A 25,087-nucleotide genomic window follows, 5' to 3' on the forward strand; every position below is an offset into this window, starting at 1 on the left:
ATGTGAGCAACCAATCAGTTGAAAGGGGAGTTTTCATGAGGGTGTGGCCTACGTCCAATATGTACGGATGTTCTGGCAAAGCTTGCTCTCTATCAGTCCTGTACCTGCCTCATCATCCTCTGACCTCCAGTTTTCGGAATGTGAGCCAGCAGCCTGCAGTTTGACCTGTCAATTTGAGTTTGTCAGTCCCTGTAACATGTGAGTCAGGAGAAGTCTCCAGCCTGACACCTAACCTATGGATTTGAAACTTGCCAGCCTCCACAACCGCATGAGAAATTTCCTTGAAATGTATCTCTCTCTCTATATATTTACACATATATATATGCTTCACTAGTTTTGTTCTTCTAGACAACCCAGCCTAAGACATTTGGTACTGAGAGTGGTTCTAGAGGAACAAAAGAGTAAGGATGAGTTTTCTGAATTGGTTCTCAAGTCTGGCTAGTATTAAAGCTGCTGATGACTGTGCCTCCGGTAGTAAAGAGGGCAATGCTAATCCATGACATGAGGTAGTAATAAAAATAAAAATATTATCACCAGTGGATCAAATATTTGTGAGAGACAAGGCTTTGGGTGATTGCATATTTGATACTTTTCTACAATTTTGTCAGAATGAGAAGTATAATATAAGGAAGCTGGTTGGTTGGCCCTACTTTTTTTAGACTAAGTTGTGAAAGAAAGGAATGTGTTCAAATCTTCAGAGTCACAGCTTGTACCACATACAAGACCTAAAAGTTGCCACTTATGCCCTGAAAAAAGCCTCATTTCTTGAAGTAACAAAGGTGATATTGCCAAAAACCAAACCCAGAGTCTTATTGAAAGAGTGGCTAAATTGCAATGCCAATTGAATTCCCAACCTCAAATGGGGTCTGAAGTTAAAGTGAGGGTATTGATTGGGAAGAATTGGGATCCTGAAACTTGAGATGGGAGCATATGGACAGATAATCAAGAAACTGGAGACATCGAGACCCTAAATTTTGTGGAATCGCTCTTCCCAACGGAACCAGTGTTTTTACTCCTGTATGAAGAGATTTTTTTTTTTTTATGAAGAGATTACTCCATCTTTTTCTGCTAAGCCGCCCTCCCCAGTAAAACCATTATCCCATCCACCCCTATCTAACGAGATTAACCCAGTTGTGCCTGAAGAGTCTTTGTCTGAGATATCACCTGGGGTGGCACCTGAGGCACTGCCTGGAACATTGCCTGAGGCAGATGCCTTACAAGACGTTGCTGAATGTTCCCAGTATCCATCCTTACCGCTCATTGTTGCTTCCAGACCTATAACTAGACTTAAGCTGCAGTGAGTGCCAAGAGGTAAAGTGCAAAGTGTGACCCAGAAGGAGATATGCTACACTACAAAAGAACTGCTTGATTTTTCTAATATATTGTATTTTTACACAAAATATTTTCATAAGCCCCGCTATGGAGTTTTTTTTTTTTTTTTAATATATGTTGCTGTAAAAAAATTGGAATAGTGCACTTACAAAAATACCTTTCAGGGAGAGGATGTGGTTGGCAAACAAATGTAGAAGGTACATGCTATTTGTGTAAAAATATGGTACAGAAACAAAAATACGGTATAAAAAAATATGGGAATACATGTGGGTATGGCTATTAAGTGTGTGGGGTAATGGTTAATCTTTCTCCCAGCCTACCCGAAAGGAATTTATGGCCTTTTACAAGAGTGACTGTTCACTGGGGAGAAGAAAATAATCAGACTTTTCTGGGATTACTGGATACTGGCTCTGAACTGACAATAATTCCAGGAGACCCAAAATGCACTATGGCCCATCAGTCAGAGTGAGGACGTATGGCATTCAGGTTATTAATGGTATTAATGGAGTCTTTGCTAAAGTTTGGCTCACGATGGGTCCTGTGAGTCCCTGAACCCATTCTGTAATAATTTCCCTAGTTCCAGAATGCACAATTGGGATAGATATACTCAGCAACTGGCAGAACCCCCATATTAGAGCCCTGACAAGAAGCGTAAGGGTTATTATGGTAGGAAAAGTCAAGTGAAAGCCATTAGAAGTATCCCTGCCTAGGAAAATAATGAACCAAAAGTACCACATTCCTGGAGAGATTGCAGAGATTCCTGCCACCATCAAGTACTTGAAGGATGCAAAGGTGATGATTCCCATCACAACCCCATTCAGCTAGTATTTGGCCCGGCAAAAAAAAAGGTAGATCTTGGAGAATGACAGTGGATTACTATAAACTTAACCATGTGGTGACTCTGGTTGCAGCTGCTTTTTCAAATGTGGTTTCATTGCTTGAGCAAATTAACATGTATCCTCATACCTGGTATGCAGCTATTGATCTGGGTAATGCCTTTTTATCCATACCTGTTTCAAAGGACCACCAGAAACAGTTTTCCTCAGCTGGCAAGGCCAGCTATACACCTTTGCTGTCCTACCTCAGGGTATACCAACTCTCCAGCCCTGTCATAGTTTAGTCTGCAGAGACCTTGATTGTCTTTCCCTTCCACAAGATGTCACATTGTTCCCTTATATTGATGACATTATGCTGATTGGACCTAGTAAAGGAGAAGTGTGAATGACCCTGGACTTATTGGTAAAACATGTGTGCTAGAAGATGGGAAATTAATCTGACACAAATTCAGGCACCTTCTACCTCAGTGAAATTTCTATGGGACCAGTGATGTGGGGCATGTCGAGATATTCCTTCTAAAGTGATAAATTATTAATCTGGCCCCTCCCACAGCTAAAAATGAGGCTTAACACCTGGTGAACCTCTTCAGATTTTGAAGGCAACATATCCCTCATTTGGGTGTGCTACTCCGGCCTCTTTATCAAGTGACTCGAAAAGCTGCTAGTTTTGAGTGGATAATGGTGTAAGGAACATAAAACTGGATAGTCCGGGTTTACTGATATGGGTCCACTAAGCACAGATTCTTTAACAGAAATACCACTAGTGGGTGGCTTTCAAGAACAGAAATTTATTTTCTCACAGTTCAAGAGGCTAGAAGTTCAAATTCAAGATGTTCTAAGGAGAGGTACTTCCTTGTTTATTTTGAGTGGTGCCCAAAACAAGAGAAGGCTCTACAACAGGTTCAGGCTGCTGTGCAAGCCACTCTGCCACTTGGGCCATAAGATCTGGCTCATTTGGTGGTGCTTGAAGTGTCAGTGGTAGACAGAAATGCTGTTTAGAGCCTTTGTCAGGCTCCTATTGGTGAATCACAGTGCAGATCCTTAGGATTTTGGAACAAAGTTCTGCCATCCTCTGTAGATGACTACTCTCCTTCTGGTAAACAACTTTTGGATTGTTCCTTCCCTGTATGCAATGCTTCTGCCAAAACTACCATCCATGGACTTACAGAATGCCTTATCCACAGTCATGGTATCCCACACAGTATTGCCTTGAATCAAGGAAATCACTTCACAGCAAATGAAGTGTGGCAATGGGCCTCTGCTCATAGATTTCTCTGGTCTTACCATGTTTGCCACCATGCTGAAGCAGCTGGCTTGATATAATCATGGAATGACCTTCTAAAGGCACAATTACCCCTAGTGACCCACTTGCAAAATTAAGCTTTCTGTCTGCATGATTCTATGCTCTGTGAATCTAGAGGTCTTTGTTCCAAAGGGAGGAATGCTCCCACCAGGAGACACAACACTGATTCCGTTGAACTGGAAGTTAAGAATACCACGCAGCCCCTTTGTGCTCCTCATGCCTCTGAAATCAACAGGCAAAGAAGAGTTACCATATTGGGTTGTGTGATTGATCCTGATTACCAAGGGGATATTGTATTGATATTACATAATAGAGTTAAAGAAGGGTATGTCTGGAATACAGGAGATTCCTTAGGATATCTCTTGGTACTACCATACCCTGTGATTCAAATCAATGGAAAACTGCAGCAACCCAATTCCAACATGATACTAATGTCTCAAACTCTTCAAGAATAAAGTTTTGGGTCTCCCTACCAGGCAAAGGACCAGGCATAGCTCAAGTGCTTGCTGAGAGCAAAAGGAATACTGAATGGTTGGTGCAAGAAGGAGTTTTAAATGCCATCTACAACCATAAGACCTGTTGTAGAAAGAAGGACCATAATTGTTTTTAGTGTTTCTTCCTTGTTTTGTTATACGTGTGTATGTGTGTGTATTTGTTGTTGTTGTTATGTGCCATCAAGTCTGTTCTGATTCAAAATGACTCTATGTACAACAGAACAAAACACTGCCTGGTCCTGCAAAATCCTCACAATCATTGCTATGTTTGAGCCCATTGTTGTAGCCACTGTGTCAATCCATCTCGTTGAGAGCCTTCCTCTTTTTCGTGAATTTTCTACCTTATCAAGCATGGTGTCCTTCTCCAGGGACTGGTCCCTCCTGATAACCTATCCAAAGCATGTGAGACAAAGTCTCACCATCCTTGCTTCTAAGGAGCACTCTGGCTGTACTTCTTCCAAGACAGGCTTGTTCATTCTTTCGGCAGTCTATTTTATATTCAATATTCTTCACCAACATTATGGTTCAAAGGCATCAATTCTTCTTTGGTCTTCCTTATTCGGTGTCCAGCTTTCACATGCATATGAGGCAATTGCAAATATCATGGCTTGGATCAGCCTTACCTTCGTCCTCAAAATGACATCTTTACTTTTCAACACTTTAAAGAGGTCTTTTGAAGCAGATTTGCCCAGTGAAATTTGTTGTTTGATTTAATGACTGCTGCTTCCATGGGCATTGATTGTGGATTCAAGTAAAATGAAATCCTTGACAATGTCAGTCTTTTCTCCTTTTAGCATGGTGTTGTGTATTAGTCCAGTTGTGAGGATTTTTGTTTTCCTTGTGTTGAGGTGTAATTAATACCGAAGGCAGTAGTCTTTGATCTTCGTCAGTAAGTGCTTCAAGACCTCTTTGCTTTCAGCAAGCAAGGCTGTAATCTGTGTATCACAGGTTATTAATGAGTCTTCCTCCAATCTCGATGCCGTATTCTTCTCCATATAGTCCAGATTCTCAGATTATCTCCTCAGCCTACAGATTTAAAAGTATGGTGAAAGGATACAGCCCTGACACATACCTTTCCTGATTTAAACCACTCAGTATCACCTTGTTCTGTTCAAATGACTCCCTCTTGGTCTACGTACAGGTTTCACATGAGCACAATGAAGTGTTCTGGAATTCCTATTCTTTGCAATGTTATCCATGATTTGTTACGATCCACACAGTCAAATTCCTTTGCATAGTCAATAAAACATAGTTTTTTTTTTTAAACATCTTTCTGGTACTCTCTGCTTTCAGCCAAGATCCATCTGTGTAAAAATGGCTTAGGGGCAGTGTCTAACGTCCTCTAAACTCACAAGGGAGAAGAAGAATCAAGATCAACAACCCAAGGTTGACTCCTGTGAGGTGGAGGTCAGACATTCCTCCTCCTTACACTATCTTTACCAATTCTGACACCAACTGTCTCTCCCATAGCACTCTCTACTTCTGTGCTGGGTTCAGTAATTCATTGCAAAGGCCACACAGAACTCACAGAAAATTCTTATTATTATGGGGTTTATTCACGAGGTAACAGGTTACAGTTCAGGCTCAGGAACATTTAGGGTACAGTTCTTCCATCAGGATGGCCTCTTCCCAGCTGTGCCATAGGCATGCCTCTCTTTGACATCTTGGCCTCTGCCCTACTCAGGCAAGTGTTACAAAGCTCTTTTAGCCCTTGCCGGTAAGTGCCCAGAGGCACCCCATTCTGCCAGCAAGCATCTTACCCAAAGGTACTCACGTTTCTCTCTCTGTGGAATGGGAAGCCCCCCACACTGCCTCCTGCTGGTCTCTCCTGCTGGTGTTTCCTTCTGCCATTTCTCTACCACCATTTCTCACTGTCTTCAGTTTTACAGCTTCCTTTCTCTCTTGGTTTCCTGGTTCCAGGACCTTTGGAGAGCAGGGATCCTGGGTCCAAAGGATGCGCTCTGGCCTTGGCTATTCTTCCCTGGCGTTGGTGGGATCCTCCCTTTCCTGCCTCTGGGATGGCTCATTTCGAGTGCAACAGAATGACAAAACTGACCAATCCCCTTTGGTGGGCCACAATTACCCTATTTGCATAGTCCTACCAACATCTTGGGTCCGAGTTACAAGACCATTGTGAGAAAGGCCACACAAAAGCGACCCATTGTACCACAATCTTATATCAGCAATGATATCGCTCATTCCACGTCCTCTTCTGAATTAAGCTTCAATTTATGGCAGTTCCGTGTCGATGTACTGCTACAATCACTTTTTAATTATCTTCAGTAAAATTTTAACCCGTGTGTGATGTTAATGATATCATTCAGTAATTCCTGCATTCTGTTTGATCACCTTTCTTTGAACTGGGCACAAATATGGATCTCATGTAGTTGGTCTGCATTTGTCTTCCAAATGTCTTGGTATAGATGAGTGAGCTCCTCCAGTGCTGCATCGGTTTGTTGAAACATCTCATTTGGTATGCCATCAATTCCTGGAGCCTGGTTTTGAGCCGATGTCTGGATTTCTTCCTTCAATACCATTCATTTCTTGATCACATAGCTACCTCCTGAAATGGCTGAAAGTCTACCAATTCTTTTTTGGCACAGTGACTCTGTGTATTCTTTCTATCTTCTTTTGAGGCTTCCTGCATCATTCAGTATTTTGCCCATAGAATCCTTCAATATTGCAATTTGAGTCTTGAATCTTTAATCAGTTCTGTCAGCTTGAGAAATGCTGAGTGTGTTCTTCCTTTTTGGTTTCCTAACTCCAGGTTTATATCTTTGTTTTCTACCCCCCACCCCTTATCCCATTACTTATTACAAAATATAAGATGTAAATGGGGCTAGTGTATTTTCAGTTGTACCCATGTTAGTTGCATTATGTAAGACACATGTATGACTTTATAATTGTCTTTATTTAGAGATTATGTATAGTTTAAGGAGATATGTACAGGTGCCAAGTTGACAAGTGGTGGACTGTCATGGTTAAGGTTATGTGACAACTTGGCTAGGCCATGAATCTCAGTGCTTTGGCAGATATTATGTAATCATCCTTCATTTCATGATCTTATGTGAGTAGCCAATCAGTTGAAAGCAGAGTTTCCTTGGGATGTGGCCTGCATCAATATATATGGATTTTTGGCAAAGCTCACCCTCTCTCGATCCTGCATCTGACTCATCATCCTTTGATCTCTGGTTCTTGAGATGTGAACCAGCAGCCTGCTGTCTGACCTGCAGATTTTGGTATTCACCAGCTCCTGCAGCCCTGTGAGCCAGCGGCCTGATGTCTGGCCTGCCAATTTTGAGTTTGTCAGCCCCTGCATTCACATGAGTCAGGAGAAGCCTCTAGCCTGATGCCTGACCCTTGGTTTTGGGACTTGCCAGCCACCTCAACCATGTGAGCCATTTCCCTGAAATAAATTATTCTCTGTATACATTTGTATACATATGCTTCACTGGATTTGCTCCTCTGGAGAACCTAGCCCAAGGCAAACCCCAACACCAAAAAGCATTGCTGTGTGCCCTTGACCTAGTCTCATCTTACAAGGCATTCGTTTTTATGTTCCCATTCATGTCATGCTTTGGTAGTGGTGAATGTTGTCAAAGTTGGCACAGTTATTTATTCTGTACCCATTCCCACTAGCATTCTGATTTCACCCTGTTACCCGCCTTCTCAGGCTGCCAATCTCCTTGGTATTGGATGCAACTATTAGATTGCGGTGTGATTTTGAAAGGAATCATACCAGGCTTATCACCTGAAGACGAACGGTCAAATAGGACAAATCATTAGATTATTTAGCGAGTATATGTCGGGCAAAAAAGTACTTATCAAATACTGATTGTTTGGCAGGAAAGGCCACCTGTAAACTGAGAATGAATTAGGGAGACAAAGAGGACCCAAAGACAGCTTTCAGGCTGAGGGAACAGCAAGAGCCCTTGGGTGGGGAAGGCATGATGTATTCAAGGAATTACTAAGGCTCATTGTGGCTGGAGTGCAGAGAGCCAGGCAAGGAGTGGGGCAACAAGATTCTGGAGAGGTAAGCCAGTGAGAGAGCACACGTTATTATAACTACAGGCTCTGTTAAGGATTTTGGACTTTATTCTTATTGCAGGAACACTCAAGGCTAGCTTCCATTTTTATTGCTCCTATTGCTAACACTTTCTTCTTCTTGTTGCTGTTGCGGCCTGTCAGGCTGATTTCAACTCATAGTGACCTACATGACAGAGTAGAACTGCCCCATAGAGTTTTCTAGGCTGTACTCTTTGCAGGAGCAGATTTCTAGGCCTTTCTTCCATGGAGCTGCTAGTGGGTTCAAACCACCGACCTTTTGGTTAGCAGCCAAGAGCTTGACCGTTGTGCCACCAAGGCTCCTTTCTTATTACAGTAGAATTTCTATCTGTGATGGGAAGGCATAATTACTATTTTTAAATAAAACTGACTGTAGCAACTTTTGTCTTGTAGGTCAGTGGTATAATTATCTCAACTCAGGGAAGCTGTTTTTATATTTTGTATAAGAAAACACCATGAGATGTCTTGATCTATTTTGGGGTTGAGGAATTGGAGCCTTCTCTGGACCTAGCCTGAAGGGATAAAAGTAAGACAAGAAGAGAGAACTAAATTGGTCTGCATAATAAACAAGAAGATTTTCTCAAGGGTGTTACCCGTAAGTGTAATCGCGGAGATGGGGCCACTCCACTGTGCCATGGATAAGTTCCTGCTGTACTCTCACTGATTCTTGTAATCATCAAACTAAAACTTTACTAGTCTGCTGAGTGTGAATGCTATCTTGTTATTGTCTTAATTTGCATTTGCTTGATCACTGGCGAGGTTGAACATTTATTTGTGTTTCTTTGTCTTTTTTTTTTGCTGTGTGATTTTCCCTCCTCATATTCTTTGTTCATTTTTCTATTGGATTCTTTTTTTGTCTTTTCCTTAGTGATTTTTGGATATTCCTTATGTATTCCAGATCTATCCCATTATTAGTTTTATAATTATAAATATCTGCTCCCAGTCTGGGAATTGTTTTTAAAATTTGTCTATGTGATACTTCTGTTTCATGGAAGTTTTAAATTTTCCTTTTAAAGTTTTCAAGATCCATTCTTCACAGTTAGGTTTTTAAACCATTGGAATATATTTTTTTTGTAGAGTGTGAGGTAGGCATCTTATTTATTTATTTTCATTGTGGACAATCAGCTGTTCTAGCACCATAGACAGAGCAGCATATTCTTGTCTTCTGTTTGCAAAGCTTGTCTTGTCACTTGCCATGTTCTCTGTATGGTTCTTTTAGTCTGTTTGTCTAGTGCTGCACCAATATCAGGAAACCCTGGTGGTGTAGTGGTTAAAGGCCATGGCTGCTAACCAAATGGTCAGCAGTTCAAATCCACCAGGTGCTCCTTGGAAACCCTATGAGGCAGTTCTCTTCTGTCCTATAGGGTTGCCCTGAGTCGGAATCGACTCAACAGCAATGGGTTTGGTTTGGGTCTGCACCAATATCACACTATCCTAATTACCATAGCTTTAAAATAAGTTAATATTTGGTAGGACAAATTCTGCTATTTGTTTGTTTTCAGATTATGTCTGATATTCTTGGTTTTGGGGTTTCTCATACGAATTTTATATAATATTTTATTTACAGTTTTTCCATTTATTTTATAAGGGATTGGTTTGTAATTTTTTTTTAATACTATTTTTAACTGGCTTTGGTATTAGAGCTTTCTAAGCCTCGTTAAATACACTGGGCAGTTTTATCTATTATGACATGAAACAGCTCCTCTGAAATAGGGACTAAAGTTGTACTACACTGTACAGTATGGGAATCACTAGCTCTGCGTGGCTATTGAATGCTGGAAATGTTGCTGGTGTGAAACAAAATATACTGTAAATGTAAAATACACACTGGATTTCAAAGATTTGGTAGGAAAAAAGTATATAAGATATCTCATTAATACTTTTCAAAGTGATTTATATTTAGTATCATTCATTGAAATTCTAATATTTTGAATATAGTAAATATATTATTAAAAATACTTTCTATTTTTATGTGGCTACTAGAAAATATAAGTTACATAGGTTGTATACATAATCTTATGAAAAAGTACTAGATTAGATATTCCTTTAAGATTTGGTAAAAGTCATTTACGAAACTATTTAGGCCTGCTGTCGTTTGTGGGGAGAGTGAATAAATACTTGGTTACTTATTAATTTATTGAATGGTTATTGATTTAATTTAGTTTTCATTTTATCTGGAGTTAATTTTGCTAATTTATATCTTTCTAAGAAATTGTCCACTTTATTCAAGTTCTCAGTATTGGTGGGATAAAGTTTTTTAAATCTTACTCTCATGAAAATCTCCATTCTATATGTAGATTTGCATCTTTTTAGTGGATACTTTCACTTTTTTTCTTCATTTTTGCTAAGGGTTTGTGAATCTTGTTCGTATTTTTGAATACCTTTTTTTTTTCTTTTATTATTGCCCCATTGTTTCTTTTTTCTAAATATTGAGTTAATTTCTGCATCTTTTCTTCAAAATGTGTTCTTTCCTTTCTTTAGGTTTTACTTCCTTTTACTTTTTTTTGTTTTTGAGGTGAACAGTTTACTCATTTAATTTATATATTTTTTAGTTTTCGATATATACATTTAAAGGCATAAATATAACACTAAACATTACTGTATCCCGCTGCTTTTGATGCACAGAACTTTCATTGTTATCTATTATTTATTTAGTGTTTTTATTCATATTTTGTTTTTAAATGCTGAGTTATTTAAGAAGGCATTTCTTTTTTTTTGAGTTTTCCAACATGGGTTTCTTTTAAAAAATTTTCTTTTTACTATTGATATATGATTCGCTATGAGTTGGAATTGACTCGATGGGAGTGGGTTTTTTGATTTGGTATATGATTCAGTTTCATTGTGCTGATGGCATGTGGTCTGTATCATCTTGATATTTTTATGTCGAGACTTTCTTTGTGACCCAGAACCTGGTAAAACCAAACCAAAAACCAAACCCAGTGCTGTCGAGTCGATTCCGACTCATAGCGACCCTATAGGACAGAGTAGAATTGCCCCAGAGTTTCCAAGGAGCGCCTGGTGGATTCGAACTGTGGACCCTTTGATTAGCAGCTGCAGCACTTAACCATTACGCCACCACCTGGTAGATTTTATAAATATCCTGTGTGTACTTGAATTCTTGTTGGGTGCAGGGGTCTGTGAATATAAAACAGATTCATTTGCAAATTTTATTGTTCAAATAATCCATATCCTATTTTTCATTTGCTTAATATACCAACTTCTGACTATGGTGATAAGATTGTATATGTTCTTTAAAAAGCCTTCTTATAATACTGTCAGTTTTTGCTTTTATCTCTTGTGAATCTATGCCGCTAGGTACACACAAGTTCAAAGGTACTATACCTTTGTAGTTACAAAGCCCTTTCTTCTTCATCTTAAATAAGTGAATTTTATTTTATCTGGTATGAATATTGTTAGACCAGCTTCGTTCTGGTTAGTATTTGCCAGTGTGCCAGCCAGCTTTTCTGCCTTTTATTCTTTATTTCCTTTTTTCATTGTGGTAATATATATATATATACAAAATGAAACATTGGCCATTTCAACCATTTTCACATGTACAATTCAGTGACATTAATTATGCACCATGTTGTGCAGCCATCACCACTATCAGTTTCCAAATTTACTGAACTAATTTTACATTTTTATGTTTATCATAGTTATAGAAGGTAAAATATTGTGTGAGGCTTGTTATAAAAAGCAGTAAGCCCTGATTTGCCTCCCCTTAGATAATTCTCTGAGTATTTATCACCACCTCTATGTTGTTGTCGCATATTGTCGAGTTGTTTCTGACCCATAAAAATCCCATGGGACAGAGTAGAGCTACCCCATAGGGTTTCCTAGGATGTAATCTTTACAAAAGCAGAACACCAGGTTTTTTCTCCCACAGAGCTGCTGGTGTTAGCAGCCAAAACATTTGACTGTTTGTGCCGCCAGGGCTCCTTTTCACCTTTATAGTACACTTTTTACTACTTGTCTGTTTTTTAACAGAGTTATCGATTGATATTTTACTGTGGAAAAATAATAGCAAACATGTATGGAACATTAACTTTGTGCCTAGGGCGCATCTGACCCAAGCCACGTTCTTTTCAATTGCCTCGCATACGTGAGAAAGTTGGACAGTGAAAAATGAAGACAGAAGAATTGATGCATTTGAATTGTGGTGTTAGCAAAGAAATTGAATATACCTTGGACTGCCGAAAGAACAAGCAAGTCAGTCTGAGAAAAAATGCAACCAGAATGCTCCCTTAGAAGCGAGGATAGTGAGATTTCAGCTTGCTTATACTGACCACGTCATCAGGAAAGACCAATCGCTAGAAAAGGACACCATGGCTGGTAAAGAGGAAGAGCAGTGAAAATGCGGGAAACCTTCAGTGTGTTGGATTGACACAATAGCTGCAACAATGGTCTCAAGCATCATGAAGATGACACAAAACCTGGCAGCATTTTGTTCTGTTCACATAATGTTGCCATGAGTTGGAGCCAACTTGATGGCAACTGACAAAAACAACTTGTTTCAGGCTTTTCTCTTCATGTTTTATATACATTATTCATATAATCCTCAAAACAACCCTATGAGGGGAGTTGGGGAATGGCTTCTTAAACACATTCAGCCAATCTTCCTATATTCAGCATAATTTTCATTATTTCATCTTTGTTCCAGAGATCCCAGCTGCCACCGAATCATAGTAGCATTGTCAGTCTGCAGTGTAAATCAGCTTTCTTGCTTTCCTCATTACCAGTTAAGTCAATTATCAAGAATTCACCTACTTTATAGCTTTGAAAATGTTATGGTTATGTCTCGTTTCCCATTGTCTTTGTTTTTGTAGTCTTGGGCCTTAAAAACATTTACTGACATTGTAGTAGGATTTCAGAATGGGGCAAAAGTAAATGCTTGTGATCAATTTGTCACTTTTTACTTGCAAATCTGGCATAGCTTTTTCCTCAGTTCCTAGTGCTTCCATAAAAAAAAAATAAAATACCTCAAAGTGGGTGGCTTTAAAGAACAGAAATTTATTGTCTCACGGTTCTGGAGGATGGAAGTCTGAGTCAGACTGTTGGCCGTGTTGATCCCTTCTGAGGGCTCACACAGAAACTGTTCCATGCCTCTCTTCTAGTTTCTGGCAGTTGCATCTTGTTCCTATGTTATTCTATCTTTGTATCTGTTCTTTCCTTTTCTAAGACAGCACTTAGAGGAAGTAGGACCTACTCAACTCCAATATGACCTTATTAACTTCCTGATAACATCTTCAAAGAAAGAAATTATTTCTAAACAAGGCCACATTCACAGGTACAGAGGTTAGAACTTCAACATACCTTTTTGGGGACATGATTCACTCCATAACACTATCATTTTAAAGTTCTCTGTTTTATCTCGAGATAAGTATATATCTTAGATATAACGTTGAATTTACAAAAAACAAAATAAAACTATGTTTCTGACAGTTAATAGCGGCATTTAATCTGCTTTTATTTATGTGAATTATTTATACTATTTCACGTGTTTTCTCTTCCTTGTCCTTTTTCCTTACTCCACTTTTCTCTACATTTTGACATGTAAAACTTTCCATATTCTCTTCCTTGTTTTTTCACTATTTGGAAGCTATATACAGTATTTTTTTTTTAGTTTTTCAGTGGTTGTCCTTAAACATTTAACACACGGTTGTTCAAAATCTGTATCCAGCTCCTAAACGAGACAAAGGCCATATCGATACTCTTTACTACTTTTCTTTTTGTTGTCTAGACTTTTAGTGTCACATTTTTAAACATGAAAAATCAGTTATTTTTGTTTTTAATTTTTTCATTTGATCATTAAATTTATCAACATATTTAATTAATTTGTGTGCTGCCATTATTTTTTAATTTTTGGGGAGTACTTCCAATATATTTGGGTAATATTTGCATTTAAACATACAAGTAACTTTTTTAGACCAATCACTGGTATTGCTCATATGACTTTTGTTGAAGGCAGTTATCTTTGTAGTGCACTGCCATTTTTTTTTTTTTTTTTTTGTATTCCATACTATCCCTTTGGTTTTACTGAAGGATTCTTTAGCAGTTCCTTTAGCAAGGGCCGTGGGTGGTAAACTCCCATAAAAAAAAAAATTCTGTGTTTATTTGAAAAAGTCTTGATTTCCCTCCATATTAAATTATAGTACAGATAAATTTTTATTCCTCCTTTCTTCTTTTATTCTTTCATTTTTTAAAACAAATATTACAGTGATGTGCTAAAGCCAACTTGTACCAGCTCAGGAGAGTCAAGCGTGCCCATCATTCCCAAGCCCATGTTCAGCGACATTAGCTTAAAATCGGCCAGAGTGGGAATACATAGAAATTGACAAATACTACAAGTCAAGGGTGGGTTTTGTTTTTGTTTTGGAAAGCTGGTCATTAAACATTTCCCAGCATGCCACTGTGAATTGAGCACCTACAATTTTCTAGGCACTGTTTCAGGTGTAGTAATACATCAGGGAACATAAGAGAGAAAAATTCTTACCTCCTGGGACTTAGATTCTAGTGGGTATGGACAGTCAATAATCAAAGAAATAATAATATTTCTGATGGTGATAACTGCTACGGTAAAAAATGCAGGGATAATGAGTAGGGTGGTGAGCACACTTGTAAAGGAAGGCCTCACGGAGAGAGTGACATTTGAGCAAAGCTCTGGAGAAGTGAGGGAACAAGCTCTGCAGATATCTGGTGGAAGAGTAGTCTGAGTAAAGGAAACAAGTGCAAAGTCCTGAGGTGGGAAAGCATCTGATGTGTTCAAAGAATAGCAAGAAATCGATTGTGTCTGGGCTAGGGTGAAGGCAGAGGATGAGTGTGGGGGAGAATAGTTTGAGATGAAGCCAGAGAACAAGAGCCAGATTGTGTAAGGTCATGTCATTCAGTGTAAGGACTTTGGTTTTTATTTTGAATGAGATCGGAAACCATTGGAGGCTTTGGGAAAAGAAGTAACGTGAACTGGCATAGTTTTAAAATAGCCACTCTGGTAGCTCTGTGGAAAATACACTCTAGGAAGATAGACCTAAAATAGGGAGGTCAGTTAGGAGACTATTGCAATTATATTGTTGTTGTTGTTAGGTGCCGTCGAGCCGGTTCCGACTCATAGCGACCCTGTGCACAACAGAATGAAACACTGCCTGGCCTTGCGCCATCCTTACAATTGTTGTTATGCTTGAGCTCATTGTTGCAGCCACTGTGTCAAACCACCTCATTGAGGATCTTCGTCTATTCCGCTGACTCTGTACTCTGCCATGCATGATGTCCTTCTCCGGGGACTGATCCCTCCTGACAACAAGTCCAAAGTATGTAAGACACAGTCTCACCATCCTTGCTTCTAAGGAGCATTCTGATTGTACTTCTTCTAAGACAGATTTGTTCATTCTTTTGGCAGTCCATGGTATATTCAATATTCTTCACCAGCACCACAATTCAAAGGCGTCAATTCTTCTTCAGTCTTCCTTATTCATTGTCCGGCTTTCACATGCATATGATGAGATTGAAAATACCATGGCTTGGGTCAGGTATTGCAGTTATATAGGCAAGAGGGAATAGTTGTTTGGACCACAGTGATGGTATGGAAGTGTTAAGGATGATCCAATTCTGGTTTTATTTAGAAAATAGAGCCAGCAGGATTCATTGATGGATTGAATACAAGGTGTTAGAGTGAAGACTCAAGGATGACTCCAAAGTTTTCGGCTAGATACACTGGAAGAACGAAGCTCCCATTTCTGGAGATGAAAAAGATAGTGGAAGGAATAGGGTTTTCTTCCCCCCTCCCCGGAGGGGAGGGTAGAAATATGAGGAGTTCAATTTGAGGTGTGTTAAGTTCAAGACTAGTCAAATGGAGAAATCAAACAGGGAGCTGCATATATGAGTCTCAAATTCAGGGGAGAGGTCAAGGCTTGAGATGAAAAGTTGGGAGTTGTTGCAGCTTGTCTCCAAAATGCCTGCCATCAATGTATTTCCTCTATATTCACACATGCCATTCTTTCATAGGGAAGTGGATTCTATTCTTCCTCTCCCTCTGAATCTGGGCTGCTCTTAGTAAATTGCTTACCTAATAGAATGTGACAAAAGTGAAGTTCTAGGACTTTCAAGGTTGAGTAATAAGAATCCTTGCAGCTTCTGCCTGGTCTCATGAACTTTCACTCTGGGAGAAGTCAGACACCATGTAAGACCTACTATTCTGAGACTACTATGTTGTGAGGAAGTCAAAACCCTTCCAGAGACAGAGTTACCTAACTGGTGCTCAACTGTTCCAGTTATCCTAGCCCAGGCACCCAACCTGTAGGTGAAGAAGCCTTTGCGTGTCTCCAGCCTCAGCCGCCAGCTGACTGTAACCATATCAGGGACCCTGACAGGCAATGATGGTTCAGTGGTAGAATTCTCATCTTCCATGTTGGAGACCTGAGTTCGATTTCTGGCCAATGCACCCCATACAGAGCCACCACCCTTCTGTCAATGGAGGCTTGCATGTTGGTTTGATGCTAAACAGGTTTCAGCGGAGCTTCCAGATTGAGACAGAAAGGCCTGGCAATTTACTTCTAAAAATTAGCCATTGAAAACTCTGTGGATCACAATGGCCCAATCCCCAATCTATCATGGAGAAGTCACAAGACAGGGTAGAATTTTGTTCCATTGTGCATAGGGTCACTGTAAGTCGGGGCAACTTGAAGATGGCAGCTAACAGCAACAACAATCAATAAGCACCCAGCTGAGCCTGTCAGATCCCAAAACGGTGAAAGATAATAATAAGTTGTTGTTTCAAACCACTAAGTTTTAGGGAGATTTGTTATGCAGCAACAGGTAAACGCAACAGAATTCATCAACATGTTGTATTTGTTAGGTGCTGTTAAGTTGGCTCTGCATCATAGCTGCGTTATATGTAAAAGAACAAAACGTTGCACTGTCTTGCATCATCCTCAAAATCTTTGCTATGTTTGAGCCCATTGTCGGAGCCACTGTGTCAGTCCATCTCATTGAGGGTCTTCCTCTTTTTCGTTGACACTTTACTTCACCAAGCACGATTTCTTTCTCCAGTGATTGGCTCCTTCTGATGACATATCCAAAACAAGCAAGAAGAAGCCTCACCATTGTCACTTCTAAGGAACATTCTGGCTGTACTTCCTCTAAGACAGGTTTGTTTGTTCTTCTGGCAGTCTATGATATATTCAATATTCTTTGCCAACACCACAACACAAGTAGAATGTCAATTCCTCTTTGGCATGCATATGAGGCGATTGAAAATACCATGGCTCAGGTCAAGTGCACCTTACCCATCAAAGTGACATCTTTGCTTTTTAAAACTTTAAAGAGGCCTTTTACCACAGATTTGCCCAATGTAATATGCCATTTTCTTTCTTAACTGCTGCTTCCGTGGGCACTGAGTGTTGATCCAGGAGGAATGAAATCCTTGACAACTTCTATTTCTTCGTGCTTTATCATGATGTTGTTTATTGGTCCAGTTGAAAGGATTTTCCTCTCATGTTGTGGTATAATCCACACTGTAGTCTTTTAGCTTCATTGGAAAGTGCTTCAAGTCCTCTTCACTTTGAGCAAGCAAGGCTGTGTCATCTGCATATCTCAGGTTGTTAACGAGTCTTTCTCCAATCCTAATGCCATGTTCTTCTTCATGTAACCCAACTTCTCAGAGAGTTTTTTCAGCATATCAATTGAATAAGTAAAGTAAAGGAATACAAACTTGCCATATACCTTTTTCAACTTGTAGAGATGGTATTTAAAGCGATGAGACTAGATGAACTCATGAGGGATTGAAAGGAGATAAAGAAGAGATTTAAGGTTAAATCAGGGAATGTTTTAACATTTACTTAGATGTTGAAGAGATTGTAAAGCTCTAACAAACAAACAAAAAAGGCAAGATTAATAGTTATTATGCTCAGTGCTATTAAGATTTTTACTTCATTACCTTTTTTGGCATCTTTTTCTGCAGAGGAGAAAACTGCTGCTAATCTTAATGTTCTTTTAAAATAATATATCTTTTCTCTTTGCTAACCTGTAACATATTTCTTTTACCTTGACATTACATAATTTCACTCTGATGTAGCTTAGTATGGATTGATTTTTACTTATTCTGCTCAGTAGCTGGAGCGCACATCCACTCTGAGGACATATGCTTTCTTTATTTCTGGAAAAATTTCAGCCATTAATTTGTCAAACCTTATTTCTCTGCTCTTCCCTCTAGTCTGTGGAGCTCCTTTTAAACACATACTGCCATTTTCCAGTTTTTTCTCCACGTCTCTTACTGCTTTATCATGTACTCTGCGTGTGTGTGTTTGTGTGTATGTGTGTGTATTTCTGTCTTAACTGCTGTATTTTTGGTGAATGCTCAGAGTGTCTTCTGATTCATTAATTCTTTCTTTACCTGTACTCTTTCTACAGTTTATCTCACTCATTGATTTTTTAAAATTTCAATGATCATATTTTTATTTTTTAAGATTTCAAATGAGCTCTTTTTTTTTTTTTTTTGCCTGAGCCACCTGTCTTTTTAAAATTTTTTTTGCTTGCTTTATTTTATAATTTTATTTTCCTTTTTTTTGGTTGTATTTCCTTCACTTATTTCATCAATGGACCTAATATATTTGTTCTAAAGTCTTGGTAAGACAGTTCTATAAAATTAATTTCATTCAGATCAGATTCAATCATAGATTGCTAAATCTGTAGAGCATTTTTTCTTAGCATTAGATAGCTTCACGTTGTTTGGAATTCTGCTTCATCTGTGTCTTTTGGCCTCCCATGGCTCCTATTCCCTGCAGTCACAGGCACAGTTGGTGGTAGTTTTCTTCGGGCTTCTTTCATGCGTTGAAGATCCTTCACAAAACCCTGTGTTAGGCGGTAGATCTTGCTCTGATCCTCTGCCCTGCCTAAGGGATCATTTTTATTCTTCATTATACCACAGGAATGATTTCCTAATTGTTCCTTTTAACTCCTTGACCCCAAGGCCAGCCCCCATTTTGCAGTATTTTTCCATGTCTGCTTCATGGAGATGTTTATCTCTTGTTTTGTTCATTTTTTTTCATAAGTTTTCTATCATTGTTGTATATTTGAGGCAGAAGGTGCTTCGAAGTGTGAATTTACTGCTCTCTTTCTCCTGAAATCTTGCTTTATATTATTTTCTTGGAAGTTTAGTTAAGTTTGCTGCCTGTTGTTGTATGCTGTCGAGGCAAGCCTTTCTCCTACTAATTGTCTCTACTCCCTACTTAGATTCTTGTGGATAAAGTAGAGGCCAAAAGAACTGAGTCAAAGAGTGAAAATGTTCTGAAGTACAGCCCTGTAAATTAGAGCTGGATTGGAGAACACAGTGGGCCTCTTCTCTTCCTTCCAGTCCTAGACCTTGAGACCTGATAACTCTGACTTCCTACTGCCCATCCCAACTTCATCTTACTTACAGGTCAGGAAGCTTTAAATAGCAGTCACTCCTCATTGGGGTTCCTGATCTTACTTCGATCACTAAGTGATCCAAGAGGTCAAGAGATGGGGTAACCTTCACGGGACCATATGAGGCCAGAGGGTTGTCCTGACTCTCCAACCATAGCAGTAACTCTGCCTTCCTATGTGAAAATCAGGTTCAGGTTCTCCACAGGGTCTCGGAAGTGTTTGCACCAGGACTCTCCATTCCATGTGAAGACACATGAACTAAGGAAACAAGTATTCACTTAATACTTCTGCTCCAGTAATAGTATTTCTAGAAATCAAACCTAAGGAAACTATCAGAGATGTTGTATTCTCTGTCTACCTGCATAGCACATGCAGACAGGCTGTGCCCCAAACTTTCAGGCAGCCATAGGACTGCTGGGAATGAGACACATACACCGATTGGCATCAATCATTCTATGGGTGCTATGTTCGTCTGTGACTGAGCCAGACACAGGAGACACACAGTGTTGGGAAAGTGAAAGCCATTTTCTTATTTATAGAAACCAAACAATATACGATAACAACAGATTCCTAAAGAGGAAACTCTTCACCTTCCCCAAACTACCCATGTCCATTCTTATGTCATTGAGCAGGAACTCTGTAGTTCCAATCAGATGCTATGTTCACGTCATTGCTGCCTCAGACTATCACTCTGTTGCTCGGGGGGTGGCATGGCTTCTTCGGCTTCTGCTCTGTCACTGGGCCTCACTGGCCTCTGCTGCTGCCTTCTGCCACACTACCCAGACATCTGCTGCCCAGGTGGGGAGATCTGCAAAACCTGCATGAGGCACATTCATGCTTCTCTTGCCCTGTACAAACAAATGTTATTGCTCTTTCAGCTCTGCTAGTAAGCCTTTTGCCTGAAAGCACTCAACTCTTGCTCTACGGGCTGGTAAGCAAATCTTGCTGTCTTGCGCCGCCTTCAGTGTTATAGCTCTGCCTTCTGGGTCAATGAGGTCCTCAGTGCAGGGACCCTGGGTCCTTGGTCCAAAGGTGGTGCTTCTCTCCAGACTCTTCTTGACGGAAGCGAGGCCCTCCTACACCTGTGGAATTAGCAGAGGCCAGTGTTTATATAAAGCAAACCCCTTGTCAGTTTCAAGGTGGGACCTCTCACCAGGACCATGAACTGACCGATCCCCTTGGTGGACTGCAAGTCACTCAATTTACATAATAAACTGGCCAACCCCTTGCAAGATTGTGGCCCAGTGAATCATTTTGGGAGGGTTAGAAGACCCTGGCTAGAAAGTCCATAGAGAAGCAACTCACTGTATCGAAGATGTGGCCAAGATTTATGGATAATTAATGTTTGCCTTACTTTGACCTATAATAGTGAAAAATTATAGGAAAAAAAAAACCCTGAATGTCCACAAATTATAGTCGATCTGTACGAAATATGTAGCCTTTATTTTTGGAATAGTTAGTAACATAGGACACAGTCACAATATAATGTTAAGTGGAAAAAGCAGGACTAAATATTATAATATATACTATAATTCTAATTTTTTAAAAAAGAATAAGAAACATAGAAAAAGTTCTTAGAAAAAAACTGTAAGAAAATGCGTCAACATATTAATGGGTTTCTCTTCTGTATTTTCAGATTACTTATATAACTATATATTACTTTTACAATAAGAAAAAATACATTGTTAAATTAAAATCCAGCTGTCTCCTAAAATATATGATGACCACAGGCAACAAATTTTGATGTAGGATAGTATAGCTTAAAATTGGGGGGTAAGCTAATATCTAAATGCCTGGTGTTACAAAGGAGTCCTACTGTATGCTATTGTACACAGCTTTCTTTTCTAGATAGATGATGTAGAAATAAGGGAAAGAATATGAGTTGCCAGGTACAATTTTTAAACTTTGCTTGTAGACATTTGAAAAAATCTCTCAAGGAAAGTAAGATCACACACAATCTTTTTATAGCAGGATGACAAATGTCTCATTAGGGAAAGTACATGTTGGCATAAAAATGAATGTCATTTATATTTGAATTTTTTTGGCTAATCAAATGACATATGTTTTATTGTCTTGCAGTTATATTAATGAGCAATATTTAATTAAAAGCTAATTGAATATTCCAGGCAGCAATTATCTTGCAATAGAGATACCAAACCTGACACAAGGAGGCAGGTGAGCAGAAAGCAGAACTCTAAGTAATTATCCCCTCAGGAGATGGAAAAGAAGGCGTTGCCAGAGTGAGAGATGTGTGAAGATTCTGACCTAAACCACACTGGTCTCTTTGTTAAACCTTGTTTAGAGTTTCTTTTTCAGGTAAACTCTAGTCAAACCAAAGCAAACGTAGCCAGTGTTCATTAAATCACAGATGTGATTCTGTGGATATCCTTTGAGCTCAACTCAGGGAAAGGAGAGTGAGCCACACTCATTATTAATACAGACCCCGATTGTGTGTGATATAGCCTGGGCAGGCACCCTTTAGCACATGAGGTCGAAGATTTAAAAAAAAAAAAAAGAAAATCTCTCGTAAAATCAGAGGAAAACTGGGCAGAATCCATCAGCTGAATTTAAATGAAAAAAAATTTTTTAAAAGTTTTTGGAGACATTTCAAAATTATATCTATACATATATTATATGCATATGTACACATAAAATTTAAAAATTATATATATATATCTGTTTGGAGCCCTGGTGGTCCAGTGGTAAGTGTTTGGCTGCTAACCAAAAGGTCAACAGTTCAAATCCACCAGCTGCTGCTTGGAAATCCTATGGGGCAGCTCTGTTTTGTCCTACAGGGTCACGATGAGCTAGCATCAACTCAATAGCAACTGTTATTTTTTTTTTTGTTGTTGGTATATCTTTTTATTTCTGGAGACATTTCAAAGCTATATATATACACAAATTATATGTATATATACATAAAATTAAAAAAAATTATTATATATACGTAATTTTGTAATGTCTCCAGGAAACAAAAAGATTCCATTTAAATAATATATGTGTAATTTAAATGGAATCTTTATATATATATATACTTCCCTTGCAGTCTTGGTAAATTTCCACTTTTAGTTTTCGAAGTTCAGTACTCATTTCTCAGTCTTTATTTTTCATAAAAAATAAAGAAACCATAACAACAGACTATTTTAAAACTTTGGTCTTTTTATTCACACTTGTGTATCACCTATAGAATGATAAATGTATGGTTTTTTTTTTTTTTTGTGCTTTGACAAGTTTTAATCTGGGCTTATCCACGACTCCCACTCCTCCCCCTCACCTGTCTTGGACGAGGATGTGACTATATTCCAGAAGTTTCTGAACAATTCCTTGGTCACTATTAGTTTCCTAGGTCTGTCCAAGCAGAGCAACACAATTGAGGGGTTTGTAAGAACAGACATTTATTGTTTTATGGTCCTGCAGGCCAGGAGTCTGAGTTCAGGGTGTTGGCAGGGCCATGTTTTCTTCAAAGGCTCAAGGGGAAGATACTTTCTTGTTTCTCTCAGCTTCTGTTAGTCCCAGGTGTTCCTTGCTTGTAGCTGCCACATAACTTCCTTGCCACACGGGTGTTTTCTCTCTGTCTGACTATCTTTGCATTTTTTCTTTTATAGGACACCTCTCAGACGAGATTAGGGTTCACCTTACTCTGGTATGACTTTATATTAACTTAACTGATAGCATCTTCGAAGACCTTACATCCAAACAAGGCCGTGATCACAGGTACCGGGGGTAAGGCCTGCAACATAAATTTTGGGGGGACACAAATCAGTCCATAACTGTCACCTTAATCACAGGGTTTCTGATTTTAGAAGTTTTAGTCAAGTTGTCTACTTTTGCTTTTATTAAGTTAAAAACAAATTAAAAAAAAAAAATTCCCGGTCTTGTCTCTCTTATGTGGCAGTTGTCAATCCTTTTATTATTTACTTTATTTGTCCCTGGACCTTTACTAGATCCATGAACAGTGGGAGATTAATTAATATATTTTCCTAGCCAATTTAGTGCAAACTGCACCTGTTATCTCTGTGACTCGAGCAGTGACTACAAATAAAAAAGTTGCCTCTATTTTGCAGCACGGATGACCTGCCCAAGGAAATTAGCAGCTAAAACAGTGTTCAGTATCTAATCTGGGGATAAAGCCAAGAATTAGATAGGAAAGCTTGTAAAACAGATTAGATTCGCAGTCTGAAAACCTACACAGCCAGCTGGGCAAAGAAATATTAATGGTGTACTGCAATGTGATTTTTGACATTTCTTTGAGTCTTAGAGGTGAGCAATGAAAACAAGCTTCACTGAGCTACAGAGGAGCTTATAATAAATTCCAAAATATGAAAAGAGATGTGGTCTTTTTACTACCTCTCTATCACTGGTATCATTGGGCAAATCTGCTGCAAAAGACCTCTTTAAGGTGTTAAAAAGCAACGATGTCACCTTGAGAACTCAGGTGCACTTGACCCAAGCCATGGTATTTTCAATTGCCTCATGTGCATACAAAAGCTAGACAATGAATAAGGAAGACTGAAGAGCAATTGATGGCTTTGAATTATGGTGTTGGCTAAGAATATTGAATAAACCACGAACTGCCAGAAGAATGAACAAATCTGCCTTGGAAGAAGTACAGCTCCTTAGAAGCAAGGATGGTGAGGCTTCATTTCACGTACTTTGGACAAGTTTTCAGGAGGTTCCAGATCCTGGAGATCTGCTTGGTAAAGTAGAGTGTTAGTGAAGAAGAGGAAGACCCTCAACAAGACGGATTGACCCAGTGGCTGCCACAATAGGCTCAAACACAGCGATGATTGTGAGGGTGGCGCAGGACTGGCAGCATTTTGCTCTGTTGTACATAGGGTTGCTATCTATGAGTCAGAACCAACTTGACAGAACCCAACAACAATAATAACAATCACTATCTTCCACTAACAGCTGTAATCAATCTGAGCCAGACCATCATCTGCTATTGAAATATCTGGGCCTAATTAGACATGAGATATATTACTAGAATAAGATTGAGAGACTGAAAATTTGCACAAACAGGACCTTCTGAAATGATGGACAAAAGCCATAATAATATTTTGGGAATAAACCAAAAAAAAGGCAGAAGAGAGAATGAAATCAATCAGGCAGATAGAAACCAAAATTCTAGCACTTTGAAAAGTTTAATCACCATACTGTGAAATTCAATGGTGAGAAGGACTACTACAATTTTTATACAATGACCAGAGGCTCTTGTAATAAGATTACTTGTAATTTAATCTAAACAACAGGGAAAGTATCAGAGATAGGCTGTAATGGTCCACGTTGACTTTCAATGTTCCTACAACAGTTCCTAGGGAAGTTGGCAGGAATCCTTTGACATACTATGCTGCGTTTGGATCATAAACTACTGTATTGAAAACGCTCTTAAGAAATGATTATATTTGTTGTGCTAGTTTAGCTTCCAAGTGGAGTCCTTTGTCCCATGATCTTCTCCTCCTTTCCACTCTTCATAGACATATGACATCTGAGCCACAATTGCTCTCTCTCTTCCTTCCATCTTCCTTCTTTCTTTTCTTTCTTCCTTCCATTCCCATTCATCTCTCTCTTTCCTTTTAATAAGTCAATGCATAAAGCAAACCCACAAACACAAAAATTCAGTGTCTATTCTAACAAAACATGTGTAGTGCATAAGTAAA

Source organism: Loxodonta africana, chromosome 15 (genome assembly GCF_030014295.1).
Source record: "Loxodonta africana isolate mLoxAfr1 chromosome 15, mLoxAfr1.hap2, whole genome shotgun sequence".
NCBI lineage: Eukaryota > Metazoa > Chordata > Mammalia > Proboscidea > Elephantidae > Loxodonta > Loxodonta africana.